At 40.8% G+C, this 15382-nt stretch overlaps 1 pseudogene across 1 annotated transcript; it reads right to left on the bottom strand.

The window, feature by feature from the left end:
- Positions 1 to 2112: 2112 nt before the first annotated feature.
- On the bottom strand, positions 2113 to 13802 carry LOC148115666 (E3 ubiquitin-protein ligase TRIM17-like; annotated as a pseudogene). The gene is made up of 5 exons (XR_015732717.1): positions 10427 to 13802; positions 7963 to 8058; positions 6785 to 6903; positions 5448 to 5480; positions 2113 to 3559 (listed from the first exon to the last, which is right to left on the bottom strand). The product of XR_015732717.1 is annotated as an E3 ubiquitin-protein ligase TRIM17-like (transcript).
- Between the last annotated feature and the right edge of the window lie 1580 nt (positions 13803 to 15382).

Below are 15382 nucleotides of genomic sequence, written 5' to 3'. Positions count from 1 at the left end.
CTAAATACCTGGTAAGCTGGTGGTAAATCAGCACTCCTGTTGACTGACAAGGGCCCCTGTTTCCCAGGCTTCAGTCAATTCTCTGGCTAGCTATTCAAATATGGGCACATTTCAGTTTGAGGCTCCCTTCTCTTCAAACTTCTTCTGAATCTCTTGGCCAAAATAAATGGATTCTATCTTACCAAATGACTAATGACTAATATGAGTGAGGTAGGTAATCAAAAAGAAGATGAACATAACATTCAAACTGATCTTGATGGGTTAAATGTAATGGAATGAAATTTAATAGAGTCAAATTCAGTTACAAGTAAATTTCTATTTATGACTATTTGTTAGCAACCAGTTAGAATAGCTCTCAAAAAACTGACTTACAACCATTTTCGCACTTAACATCTGTCACACTGTCCCTATAATCACAATTCGGATGATTGGCAACTAGCATGTATTTATGACAGTTGCATTACTTGGAACATCCTACATCCTACTATGATACTTTTAAAACCATCAAACATCTGTCTGTTATTGGGAAGGACTCCATAGGTAGATAAAAATGCCAAATTCAATCTAAACATCTGGCTGAGTGTGCAACCAACCAATAATTGATCATATCAAATATTGCTAATTATATTGTGTTGAAGTTATCTGACGAATTATTTAAATAGCCCTGAAAATACGGTACGTTGTCTTTACATTAAAATACTGCTAAATACAAACAGAGCTTCCCAAAATAGGAAAACTGCTGGAGGATCTGCTGATCTCTGAGTCTGTAAAGAAAGGGGTGGATTTACTTACTTCTTCAAGATGCTTCCAATGTCCTAAAAAATAAAGAGACAAAACTCTGAAAGGAGCCATTTCCTAGGGGGAAAATTAAATTCTTACAGTTACAAAATAAATGAGTGAAACGTCTCGACAACCAGAAACTAACAGACACATAAAGTACTTCCATTTTTTTAAAAAAATCCCATTGCTCTTTTTTACCCAGCTGTTCATCTCTTTTATATTGTTTTTACTTTCTTAAAGACTATTTGAAAAACAAAATAGCGCATCATTAAGATAAAAAAATCCCCTGCATTTATGCTCCCAGAATGAAGGCACTTTGGAAAATCCAGGTGGTTATAATATTTTGTAGGTCATCAGTGTTAGGGTTCTCCTGGGCCTGGAGATTAAGGGGAGGGGGAGACCCTACAAAGAACACCCACCACCACATCCCCCAAAAGGGGATAGGAACCCTAAGCAGGCATTCTTAAAATCGTGAAGAATATATAGACAATTGACCAGCACTTTGAATTCCTGCTTTTTCTGAATTACATTATATATCCCTACTATTAGCCATTACAGGCAATCCTTGACTTTCAATAGTTCATTTAATGATCATTTGAAGTTACCACGGCACTGAAAAAAGTGATGGTCATTTTTCACACTTAAGACTCTTACAGCACCCCCATGGTCACACGATCAAAATTCAGCCACTTGGCAACCGATTCATATTTATGACGGTTGCAGCGTCCTGGGGTCATATGATCACTCTTTGTGACCTTCTGACAAGCAAAGTCAATGGGGAAGCCGGATTCATTTCACAACTGTGTTACTAACTTAACCACTGCAATGATTCACTTAACAACAGTTCCAGGAAAGGTCTTAAAATGGGGCAAAATTCACTTAACAACTGTTTCACTCAGCAACAGAAATTTCAGGCCCAACTGTGGTCATACGTCAAGGACTACCTGTAGTCTTCAAACCTTCCAGTTTCCTTTCCATAGAAAGAGTCAAAAAGTTTACTAAATGAGGAGTTGAAAAAAAGATTTTGAATGCAGCCAGAATCCTACATGCAGACATGGACATACATATCAATCCCCACAAGAGAAGAATGGATGGAAAAAGTGATGGAGCTAGAAAAAATGAAGAAATTAACTGCTTTAATTAGATATGACCCCTTGTTTCTACTTGGAAGCTGCTTCTAAACTTTCTGCTTGAGATAGAAAAAAAGAAACTCTTCATGCTTGATTTTGCTTATTAGACTAATCTGTTTTTATAGACAGGGCTAAAAAATAAAAGTTGAGGCTGTAATTTTATTTTTTATTTTACTTTGCAGAAAAAAATTGAAAGACAATGTTTTTTTTCTTTTCCCTTTAATGTATTTAATAATGTATTTCATTTGTACAATTTTATTAACAATTCTTTTTGACTTTTGGCTTGAGCCGTTTAGGGCACATAGCACTCATGTTTTCTATCTTGATAACAAATGCTATGTTTTATTTTTATTTTATTTTTCTGTCTTCTGTGCATCTTCTGTTTCTATCTATTGCACTGAATAAATTTATTGGCATAAAATTGCAATCCATGAGACACCTACTGTATAAAATTACAGTCAGTCTTACAATCAGTAATCCGATTGTTGTAGATAACCTACGTAAGTATAAAAAGATAGGAAAAGTACTAGGATTTGTTTTTAAAAAAACCTATGAGGCTATAAAACTTATATCGAGTGTAATACTTGCTGAAGCCCTGCTAGGGTTCGTTGGATTATGACAATTATGTGTTAACAGGAAACGGGAGGAAAAAAGGGGGAAGGAAAGAAAAAAAGAAGGGGATGATTATAGAATATACTGAGTTATGGACACCTACACAATCATTGATTGCAACTAACATGAAACAAACAAGCATGATCCATAAATGGGATGAAGAGCTGTGACAGACATATAAAATCATGATTGACAGGCTTAGCTGTAAGGTATCTTTAATACTGATACACCTGAACACATGATGCTAAAGCCAATAAAGATCCTAGGACACTTCATTTTTTTTTTATCCAGACAAATAGAAATGCTGATCAGGTTATTCCTTTATAATGACTGATTGACTGACCAGGGAGGCATAGAACAGTAAAGGAAGCTGAAGTAGCAAAAAGCTAAGGAATCTCTGCTTTAAAGGCTTTCGGAGATCCCTGCTTAGTAAATAGGGAGATTTGTTTATGGAGGTCCCTTCTTTTAGGGGAGTGTCATGCAGGTGCCATCACCCAAACAGAAAAGGGGCAGAAGGGTCTCTCCAACCAAGGAAGCGTGTGAGAATGTATAGAGCAGAGTTGCTGTGCTGGCATCAAAAAAGCTCACTTGTCCCCCTTCACAGTTGAGAGAGATGCGGATCCTCCTGGGCTCCTCAGTCAGGACCAGTTTAGAGCATTTTGACAGAGATATGGCCTGGTATTTCCCTCTCCATTTCACAAACTCCCAGAGCCTGATCTGATCATCAAGATCTGTTAAGTTCACTGGCTTGCTCCCAAACATCCAGCACCTGGTCTGCTTATCAACATTTGTTACATTCAGTGGTTTGCTGGCAACCCCTACACCCCACCTTCCTTTACCTCCTACAATTACTTCCCAGAAATGTCTCCCTGTGGAGAACTTCTGACAGCCAAGGACACAAGGATGACGTACAAATCTCATGGGGTCTGAGAAAAGATATTTTTGGTTAACTGGCTTAACACTTTTGACACTTTTTCGATCTTCCGAGACTTCAAGGCGGTCAGGATTGGCTGTGTCTGGATCCAGAGTTACATTCTCTGTAAATGGGAAAGGAAGGAAGGAAAAAAACAAGAGCTTGGTTTGTGTCTTCACCCCCAAGAGTTTAACCCTCTTGTGTGAATGGAGTTCAGCTTCCAACCCCCAACCCCCCCCCCCCAGGACTGGAAGACTCATTGTTTTCTTAAACAACACCTAAGCATTGCCTGGTCAAGAGTCCTCCAACTTTGGCAACTGTAAGACTTGTAGACTTCAACTAACAGAATTCCAATGGCTGATGGGGCTGCTATTGTCCAGGTCCCTCTGCTCCCTTTTCTCCAAGCACTCGGGCTCTCCCACTGTCTTAGTCCCATCCTCTGTTAACTGCCGGCCTGTTCAGCACTCCTCTGGCCTTCTCCTTCCATTCACTTAGGTTGCCTTCGCCATCTTCCAGTCCATCTCCCTCCCCTCCATCTGCCACTAAGCTGCACACCTTCAGGATACGTTGACTACCTGTGCAGCTTTTGGCTCCTCCCCTCAGCTCTTCGTCTCTTGGCTCCACTGGTCAATTCCCCTAGTCTCTAGTCTCCCATGTGGTCGCCACTCTGCTGATTACCGTCCAGCTTTGCCATCCTGGATGGGGAATTCTGGGAACTGAAGTCCACAAGTCTCACAAAGGCCAAGTCCTTCAAACCCTTCATAGCGCTCCACCTCTTCCAGAAGATCAGGCAGAGCAAGAGGCTGCCATGTTTTAATTCTGAACTGATAAAAATCAGAAGGATCCCCCAGAGGTAACTTAGGACACATGATGGGATGTGAGGAGGCTCCGTCTTTTTCTCTACGAGCATCAGGGTATCACAGGGATGTACAAAAGGGGAGGATCTTATACAGGAAACCTCTGCTTTCTGATGGCCCACAGAGTGGAGGCAACCCTGATGCTCCAACTTTGCTATTTGCTTTGACCCAAAGGACCTAATTTCTGCTCCCAAAGACCTGGTCTCTCACCAGCTTATAGTCAGGCAGTAAAATCAAGAGGATGTTATTAGCTTGGTAGGAATTCAAGATTCCTTTCACTCCCAGGTCATATTTTCCCATTTGTCCAGGTATTTCATTCTACACCAAGATTGGCTTCAGTTTTTTAGATTACCATATTTTTCAGAGTATAAGACGCATCGGAGTATAAGACACAGCTTAGTTTTTGGGGAGGAAAATAGGGGAAAAAAATCTGCCTACCAGGTATTCATCTGGCTATCGTCCTTAGTCTGGTCAGCTTCAGCACATTAGTTTGCTTGTTTTTTATCCCCTGCTTGGGGATAAAAAACAGCTTCTAAGGCACAGCTGAGAGGAAGCAGCAATGAGAAAAGCAGGCAAAGCTTCACTCGGCTGGTACCTGGTTAGGGCTGGAAAAAGCTTCTAAAGAACAGCTGAGAGTCGGAGCAAAGCAGGGAGACTGCTTCACTCAGGGAGTTGAGGGAGCAGGCAAAGCTGGGAACATTGCTTGCTAGTGCTTCATTAGTGCCTCGGTGGGGCTGAAAAAAGCTTCCTAAAAGCTACATACGGAGTATAAGTTGCACCCAAATTTTCAGCCTCTTTTAGGGGGGGAAAGGTTCGTCTTACACTCCAAAAAATATGGTATGTATAGAATGGAACAGAGTGGAGCAGGAGTAGAGGAGTAAAACAGAACAGAACAGAACAGAACAACCGCTTGATTTGGCCAAATGTGATCAGTCACACAAGGAATTTTTCTCCACTGCATTAGCTAATATTGTACATATAAATGGCAAGTAATAGTTCATAAATCATATAATCATTAAAGTTTACTGGATCATCATAGTCTTATATAGTAATTAATCCTTTATTTTTCTTTTTGATCTATTATGTTTCTCTTCACATTACTGGCATCAGAGCTTAAAATAGCAAGGAATTCCAATTCCTGTAACTCATATTTACCTTCCTGTAGTTGAAGTCCACTTTCCAGAGTATCTGGGGAAGAAAAGGGAGGAATTCAGCATCTCATCACTGGAATTGGAGCAACAGAAGGGCCTCCCTCAGATTCCCTGGTTTGCTTCCTTTGGCCTCAGATCAGGAAATAAGGAATAGGGAAAGCTACAAGCCAGAATGTCATTGGTGGCTATATATATATTCCATCAGGTATAAATATATTCTACTATATATGCACCTCAGTGGTGCAGCGGACTAAAGTGCTATTAAGTGCTAGCACTTAGCTGCCAGCTGCCTACAATTAGTGCAAGTTCAAATCTCACCAGGCTCAAGGTTGACTCAGCCTTCCATCCTTTCGAGGTAGGTAAATTGAGGACCCGGATTGTGGGGCCAATAAGCCAACTTTGTATAGAACAACACCGGGGGGGGGGAAGCCCTAATAAGCAGGTATAGACAAAAAGTATGCTGGCTATTACTATAATGCATTGTAAGCCACCCTGAGTCTACGGAGAAGGGTGGCATATAAATTGGACTAATAAATAATAAAAATAAATGAATAAATTCCATATACAGGTAATCCTCAATTTACAACTATTTTTTTAGTGACGTTATAGCAGCACTGACAAAGGAGCTTTATGATCGGTTCTCACACTTATGACGGTTGCAGCCTCCCCAGTCACGTGATCAAAATTTGGGCACTTGGGAACCAGCTTGTATTTACGATGGTTGCAGCATCCCATGATTCTGGGATTGTCCTCTTCAACCTTCCTGGGGAGCTTCTGACACGCAAAATCAATGCATGAATCCAGATTCATTTATCAACCATGATTCACTTAAGTGCCGTCATTTTCTGAATAAGTGTGGCAAAAAAGTTCGTAAAATGGGGCACTTCTCACTTAACAACTGTCTTGCTTTGCCACAGAAATTTTCAGCTCAACGGAGGTCGTAAGTCAAGAACTACCTGCATATATTCCATTATACTTTGTGGAAACTTATTCTGCTTCCCCAGTGATCAGGGCATATGGATTTGGGCCAGGGGTGGGCTCCACTTACCTTCGCTACCGGTTCACAATGTGGGTGCATGCGCAGAGTGTCTGTGATGATGTCCAGGTGGATGGGCAGAGCCTCCCGCCACCGCTACTACCAGTTTGCAAGATCCAGAGCGAACCGGTAGGAACCCATCACTGATTTGGGCTACGAAGACTACAGGTAGTCTCCATTTACAATCCTAACTGAGACACTGATCCTGAAATCGATCCCTCTTTGATCCATGTGACATTGACCCAGAATCTCTCTTCGATGCTCAAAATGTCATCCAGTGTAAAACCTTGGTGGCTGTTTTTTACCTCTCAATTTTTTCATGGCACCTTTCAGAAGCTCAGTCATATCACTGTAATCCCAGATTGTCCACTTTGGCTCTAGAAGTAAATCCACCGGATTCTCATATGTTTCCTTAGCCTGGTACCTGGCAAGACAAAATAGCAGAATAACAGAGTTGGAAGGGACCTTGTAGGTCATCTACTCCAGCATCCCCCCCAACCACCCAAGCAGGAGACCCGCCTTTGTTTCTGACAGATGGCAGTCCGGCCTCTTCTTGAAAACTTCCACTGATGAAGCTCCCACTACTTCTGGAGGGAAGCTGTTTCATTGGTTGATTGTCCTCAGTCAGAAAATTTCTCCTTATTTCTAAGTTGAATCTCTCCTTGATCAGTTTCCATCCATTATTCCTTGCCTGGCCTTCAGGTGCTTTGGAAAACAGACTGACCCCCTTCTCTCTGTGACAGACCCTCAAATATTGGAACACTCTCTCCAGAATGTGTGCATTGGGCTGTTCCATGCCTTGTATTTATGTGGTGCCTGGTTGTGTATGGCCTTTAGTTGTTAAGTGGGGTGTTGATGGACAGCTATGAAGTCATTGATTGTCGTTTTCTTGTGTTGCCTGTCCTCAGATCCTAAGTACCTGGTAAGATGGTGGGAAATCAGCACTCCTGTTGACTGACAAGGGCCCTGTTTCCCAGGCTTCAGTCATTTCTCTGGCTAGCTATTCAAATATGGGCACCATGTGCGACTCAGTGGATCCTGATCCAGAACTGCACTCATCTACCTTAATCAAGTTAAACAAGAGATCTAGTAGAGGCAACTAAGTACACAAGTAAATAATTCAGCAGGATTCATTTATAGAAGAAACTTCTTTATATACAATAATATAGAGCATGATGCATGTATACAATACCCATGCAGTAGAAACCAGGACCAGAATAACCAGAACTCAGAAACACAGAAGCTATATTGCAAGGACAATGTAACTCTTATATATATATAACCCAACCGTGACTCATTCAGCCAATGGTGACACCTTAGTCCCCAGGTTAAGACCAAGTTCTGTGCCCTACACAGTCTTTAACTTTGAATTAATTTCAGTCAGAATTTGTACTAAAAGACAGGCTGCCTATTATCGAAGATGGCAGATGGTGTTTTCCTTCCTATTAGCTCAGAAGCTCTTCACCCTTGGATCAATACTTACAAGCATCTCCTGCACTGTTTGCTCTGTGTCTCCTTTGTATGTAGCTATTTTTTCTTTCTCCTCCTTCTGAGCCTTCAGGCAATCCTCCACCTTGATCTAAAAAATATAAGTTTTGAGTTTCTTTTCCGTAAAGAATTACATCGGAGGAAAGACCCAATTAGAAGATATGTGCAATCGTCATAAATACATGGCAGTTGGCAAGCGTCCAAATTTTGATCATGTGACCACAGAATGCTGCAATGATCATAAGGGTGAAAAACATTATGTCACTTTTTTTATTGTCGTCGTAACTTTGAACAGTCACTAAACAAATGGTTTTAAGTCAAGGACTACCTGTAATGGCATTAAAGTGAGCTGCCTGAGTCTCCTGGTTGCAGTCATCCAGAAGCATCACTGAGAAATGAACGTTTGGCGTGATCCAGCAGGAGTGTTTTTCGGGGTCTGCACTCAAGACTTTGGAGGAATGACAATTTCGTTCTAGCGCAAACGTGGAAAGGGAGCCTATTTTGCCCTACAGGCAATTTCCATTGCTAAGCAAGACAGTTAAGTGATGTTCTTGCTGCAGTTGTTTTTTTTAAAAAAATAATATTTATTAAATTTTCAAACATTAAAATATACAGTACAAAAAATAGAAAAGAACAAAAAATAAAAAACTATAACATACAACAAAAACAAACACATCAAAACCTAAGCAATAGTACAGCTTTTCTATATCACTATCTCTATCTTTCATATACAAATTAACTTCCATATACAAATTCTACTATCTGTCTTAACTTACATCCTTATCTAAGTTACAGTATCTTCTATTCACAATTCGGTTTCGTAACAAAATATCGCTTATATTTTAGATTTACTCTCCAGCCAGGAATACCATCTATTCCGAATTAAATAGTATTTGGTGTCTTCCCTTTTCTTACTTTCCATAGATAATCTGTCCATTTCTGCACAGTCATAATTTTTTTAAATTATAACTTGGTCTGGGGGGATATCTGGTTGTTTCCAATTTTGTGCTATGGCAAGTCTACACGCAGTTAGTATGTGTAATGTGATATATTGTAATTTTTTTTCCATTTTCTTTTCTTAAATACCGAGGAGGAATAGTTCTGGGTTTTTTTCTATCTTCCACCCAGTTATCTCTTCCAGCCATTTTTTTTATCTTCCACCAAAATTTCCTAATCTTAGGGCAGGTCCACCACATATGGTAGAAGGTCCCTCGGCTATGGCCGTACCTCCAACAATCTGGGGACCTGTTTTCAGAACATCCTAGCCAATCTTGCTTTTGGCAGGTGCCATAGGTAAAACATCTTATAAAGATTCTCCTTGTAAGCAGCTGACACTGTTAGTTTATAGTTTCTCTCCCATAATTTATCCCATTGAGCCAAATGAATGTTATAGCCAAAATTTCTTGCCCAGCTCATCATTGTTTCCTTCACGGTTTCTTCTTCCATTTTAAATTTTAACAGATAATTATACATTTTTGTGATCATTTTTTCTCCTGGTCCTAATAATATCTTATCCAATTCCAATTGTTCTCTGTGTATACCATATTGTTCCCTGTCTTTTTTATATTTTGTCCTAATTTGCAAATATGGCCACCAGTCAATTTTTATTCCTTCTTTTTTTTAAATCCTGTTCTGTTTTTAAATTTCCAAGGTCTTGCTGCAGTTGTTAAGTGAATCACTGCAGTTGTTCACTTTTAGTAACACAGTTGTGAAGCGATTCTGGCTTCCCAATTGACTTTGCTTATGAGAAGGTCATTAAATGAATGGTTGTAAATCAAAGACTATGGTAAATCTGTCTTCAAAAAAATTGCAGCCACAGAGGATAAAGCAGGAGGTGAAGGTCTCAGGTTGGAATTAGGGAAGTTTGTTAAAGGAATGGCCGAGGCAGAAAGTTGCAGAGGAGTGTAATAAGACCAGTAACCAATGGGGGGACACACAGACATCAACTTTGGAAACTTCTTATTATAATAATAAAACAAACAGCTCTTTTGATAAGAAAGCTAATTAGCACAAATACGCAATGTATGAGGAATGTGAGTAAAGTAGGCCAGTTTGTGGGGGCAATAAGCTGACTTTGTATAAAATATACAAAAGAATGAAGGCTATTGCTTAACGCATTGTAAGCCGCCCTGAGTCTCCGGAGAAGGGCGGCATATAAATCAAATTAAAAAAAAATAAAAATCAAAAGAAACTCCTGTCAAGGAACCTTAATCTGAACCCTATATTTTGAATGTTTACATCGTTCAGGGGTCTTGGCTCCTTTAGCTGCTGAGACCCTTTTGCTGAAGTACGTCATTAAAAGTCCCTTGAAAGGCCTCTCCAGTCTGGTTCTAATTCGCATCTGCGCCAGGCTAAACCCAGTTTGTGGACAACAGAAAAAGTAAATTGGTCCAAGGATTGCCAGGAAGACCAAGGATCTGGATGCCCCTCCGCAGCGATTCCTCCTGGCTGATTCCTACCTGGTATTCCAGGAAAGCCTCCTCCGCAGGGATCACCAAGTGGCTCCTGTGCTCTTTGGATCGGTCGCAGACCACGCAGATGAGGGTCTTGTGGTACTTACAGAAGAGCTTGAGGGGCTCCCGGTGCTTCTGGCAGAGACTCCCTCCTTCCTCACCCGGATGGCTGCTGCATAGGCTGGCCCCTTCCAGCACCCGCGCCAGCTGCCAGTTGGAGAGGAGGCTGCGGGGCGCGAAGGTCTGTCTGCATTGGGGACAGGAAGCCTCTGATTCCGACGTCCCCCAACTGCGGGTCAGGCAGCCCCGGCAGAAGTTGTGGACGCACTCCGGGATGAGCACGGGGTACTGGAAATAGTCCAGGCAGATGGAGCAGGTGAGTTCTTCCAGGAAACCTTGCAAGGGCGTTTCGGCCGCCATCGCCACCTCCTCCGCCGGGACAAAGAAAGAGAAAGTTAAGTTTCGTTTATTTTCCTCCAAATCAGGTGACCGCCTTTGGGCTCTGCCCAGACGGGAAACCGAAATGAATTGTTGTTATTCTTGCGGTCAGCCTCGCTGGCTTCTTAAAGGGAAAATAAGTGTTTTATAAACAACAAACTGGAGAGAAGCAAACATTCACAGGATGGATCCCCAATCAATTATTATTGGCCCAATCAGCTCGTCAAAGGGGGGGGGGGAGTTTTCAAAATAATCTTGTTGTTGTTGTTGTTGTTGTTGTTGTTGTTGTTGTTGTTGTTGTTGTTGTTCTTCTTCTTCTTCTTCTTCTTCTTCTTCTTCTTCTTCTTCTTCTTCTTCTTCTCCTTCCTTCCTTCCTTCCTTCCTTCCTTCCTCCTCCCCCTCCTCCTCCTCTTCCTTCTCCTTCATATCCGTCATCGGACATTGGCAATCATGTTGGTGATCCTATTTTTATCAACAGCTGCACGAAAAAGTGCTGCTTTTTAAAATCTGGGGAGAAGCAAATATTTTTGGGACGGACCCCCCAGTCAATTACTGATCCAAGTATCCTGCTAGAGGGAAAGATATTGAAAAATCCTGGGGAGAAAGATACATCCATGGGACTGATTCACCATCAATTATTATTCAGCCAGCCACTTGTTAAAGGGGAAAATGCTTTTTTAAAAAATGGGAAGAACGAAACGTTTATGGGACAGAAATGGAATGGAGTAAAGTTGGCATGGCAGAAATTGGGAGAAACCCTTGAAAAAACCCCAAAGCCAATGCTGCAATCGATAGGATGTCTCACAGATAAAGGAGAATGTAGAAATTATAATCCTTCCCCTAACTTCTAATATGAATATCTGGCAAAGGAAGACCTGCCTGGACTGTCCCTTTCCCAGCCAGCCAATCAGGAAATGGATCAGGAAAAGTTCCAAAATTGGGCAAAGACTACCTTGTGGATTATGCAATATATAGAATGTGGAATGGGATCATTTGCTGGATGGAAATCTTCAAGGTTGACCAATGAGCTCCCTTAAGGCAAAAGATGGATAGAAAGAGCCATTAGGAGTCTCAGGCCAACCTAAGAGGGGGAGGGAATCTGGTGGGTGGAGAACATGTTATAGGGCCTTTGTTCAAAGGCTTTTGGGGGAGGCTTCCTTAGTCACAATGGGCTCCCCAAGGGGACATGGACACTCCCAAGCCCCTTCCTTTATCTTGCCATTTCAGAGGTGGCACCTCATTTATGGAATGTCCTCCCCAGAGACCCTCAGTTGGCACCCACAGTGGCCTCATTTTGGCACCAGGTGAAAACCTTTCTGTGTTGGGAGGGAGGGAGGGAGGGAGGGAGGGAGGGAGGGTGGGAGGGAGGGAGGGAGGAGGAAGAAAGGAAGGAAGGAAGGAAGGAAGGAAGGAAGGAAGGAAGGAAGGAAGGAAGGAAGGAAGGAAGGAGGAAGGAAGGAAGGAAGGAAGGAAGGAATCACTAATATGACTGAGGCTACTATGATGCTACTAAACAGATTTAGGGCCTGGAAACTATAGATACCAAATTTCCATAACATTCATATCTAAATCCCTTTTTAATATCCCATATTTATGTTGCAGGAAAACCTTCAACCTAGGAAGTTTAAAATTGTATCATCAAGTGTGTTAAAGAGAAGTACTGTATAGCAAAATCCTATCTAATTTTTTAAAGTCTGTATTCTAACTAGTAAAATCACTGAAAACATGTCAGATGTAAATGCCTTATTCCCTAATGTGTAAATAATGTATATATGGGATATCAGGGGTTAACTTATTCTTTGACTCTTAATGTATTCATAATTCACCACTCCCACTCTTGGTTCCACCCTTTGTATATATAAGGAGCCACCTTCACCATTTTCTTTGCTTCTATCTGTGAATATTCAGTGAATATAGAATGCCTATTATAATTAAAGAGAAATATATTTAAACCTCTAACTCTTATTATTATTATTGAGTCTGATCCTGAAAATATTGCAACAAACTGGTAGCAGAGGATGGTTAATTGACTCAATAAATACCTAAAAATGTCTAAGAAAGATAGGCCCAACACCAGGGCCTACAGCAAAGAAATAGAAACTGAACAAGAAATAATCAACGAATCCACAAACGCGATTTCGAGAGAATCCGAAGAATACACCACTGAAGAAGAAGAATTAATAAATGAAAATGATGGCCAGGAGGAAATCGAAATAGAAAATAACGAACTCAGGTCAGAGATATTGAAGTTATTAAAAAGCCAGAAGAATGATGAAAGCCTCATCGCGAACCTCCAAAAAATGCTGAAGAACAGCGGAGCAGCGAGAGAGAAAAACATCGCTAAAGAGAAACCCAAAGACCAAAAAACTGTGAGTGATATGACTACAGAGAAAGTCGTTATGAAAAAGAAAAAATGTGATCCCGCGTGAAATTTTGAATGGCAGCCATCTTGGTTTCAACAAGCCTCCAAAGTGAGCGAAGCAGAGCCAATCAAAATGCTCAGTTCAAAATTTCTGGCGCGAAAAACGTTATCAGACAACAAAAGTGAAAAGGAGGATTCAAACTCTTCGGAAGAGCCAGAATCAGAAAGTGAAGACGACTTAACGAAATCCCAAGTAAAGTCAGCAATGAAGACGCTTTTTGCTGCATTTGGGCCAAAATTAAAAATTTCTAAAGCGCCAACGAAGAAGCAAGCGAACAAGCCGATACTTCAAGACCTGCACGCTCCCATACTGACTTCGAGAGCGACGACGCCCGAGCCCAGAGAGCCATGTCGATTCCGCCCTACACCGCAGACCGAAGCAAGCGCCAACGCACCCAAAAGAAAGAAAAGAACAGTCGCCGCCATCAGAACTCCTAAGACCGAGCCAGAGACCGACTCGTCTGAAGAGGAGCGGAGCGAGCGAGCTACAATGGAGAGAACCTTCCACGACGACGCCAAAGAAGAAATGAACAACGCGCATGTGCGAAACTACGTAGACGGTCCGGAAAGACTTGAACTGGCCAGAGAACCGCGCAGACTCGTTGCGAGCATCCCCATGCCGTTTTGCAATTTCCTACACTTGCGAGACCACGGACTACCTCAGGTTGTAAGTAATGGACAAAATAATGTGGGAAACTTACCCAGTGACTTCCCAAAACTTAGGGTTGATGGCATTAATTTGCAAGAATGGTATCAACAGCTCCAGGTTGTCTTTATGAAAGAAAATTTACTATTTTTTATCACTAGTCCCCCAAGAAGACCTTGGACTTTAAAAATAGATTGTTTACACCATAAGGCATTTTTCTTAATAATATCTAGCGTGTCTCCTGCAATGTATCATAGCATCAAACCAAATCTAACTGTTTCAGAAATAATTCAATGCATGTTTAATTTGTTTCACAGCGATAGTGTAGCTACCACCACAAGAATGTCTAAGGACTTCTTTTCTTCCAGAGTAAAACCAGGGGTTTCCATAAGTGAGCATTTAATATCTTTAAACAAAATAAGAGCTGAGCTGCATTTGAGGGGGGAAGTGATTTCAGATCAAACAATGAAAAGTGTTATTATCAATTCACTTGATTCATCATGGGATAGTTTTATGTCACACTTAGACACCATCAATCTAGGATATTTATCAATAGAAAGTCTGTCTAACAAATTGATAGCAGAAGACAATTCAAGAAAAAATCGTTATAGCAATCACACAGAACACAAATCTTTTAGGAAGGTAGCTTTCCAAGAAAAATATAATGAAACTTTTAAATGCCACAATTGTGGGTCCAGGGAACACAATAGAAGAGATTGTCCCAAAATTTCAAAGGAAAGACATAGGTCAGAATATAGGAATAAATACAATTATAGACAGTCTTCCACAGATAGACATAAATATAGAAGCCCACCAAATTACAGAGAAAGTAGAGGGGGCAGAGAAAATTCAAAAGAGAGAAAATCTGGTTCACTGAATGGACTAAATAAACAAGACAGCACTAAGACGCAACAAAATGAGAACAATAATTGGCTTATTGATTCTGGGGCAACTAATCACACCACTAATAACAAAAATATATTGTCTTCATTTACAGAAGATAAGTTTGTAATAAAGGTAGCTAATCAAGAAAAAGTTCAAGTATTAGGCAGAGGGAATGTGACCTTGCCTGCTCTAGGAAAAATAGAGGGGGTGTTGTTAATACCAGAAATACCTCATAACATACTAAGTGCCATAAAACTAAGCAGAGATTCTGACATCAATATAGTTTTCTCAAAGGGAAAAGCAACTTTAGAGAAGAATAAAACAAATGTAGGCACTGTGATGATTAAAGGAGGCCTACCCTATCTGATAACAAAAGAAAGATGGTTACATAACATTGATTCAAATATGGAAGATTGTATTGAGGCAGATGATGAAATTATTAGTAACAGTGACAATGATGAATGTAAAATATCTCATGATCACACAGATACACACAATGAGAAGAAACCAAAAATAGGTAAACCAATTCATGACGAGTGTGCTCACATCTTACATAGGAAGTTAGGACATG

This window comes from Pantherophis guttatus, chromosome 2 (assembly GCF_059756535.1).
Source record: "Pantherophis guttatus breed Tessera chromosome 2, ASM5975653v1, whole genome shotgun sequence".
NCBI lineage: Eukaryota > Metazoa > Chordata > Lepidosauria > Squamata > Colubridae > Pantherophis > Pantherophis guttatus.
The sequence above is the reverse complement of the archived record's forward strand: the minus strand, read 5'-3'. Positions and strand labels throughout refer to the sequence as shown.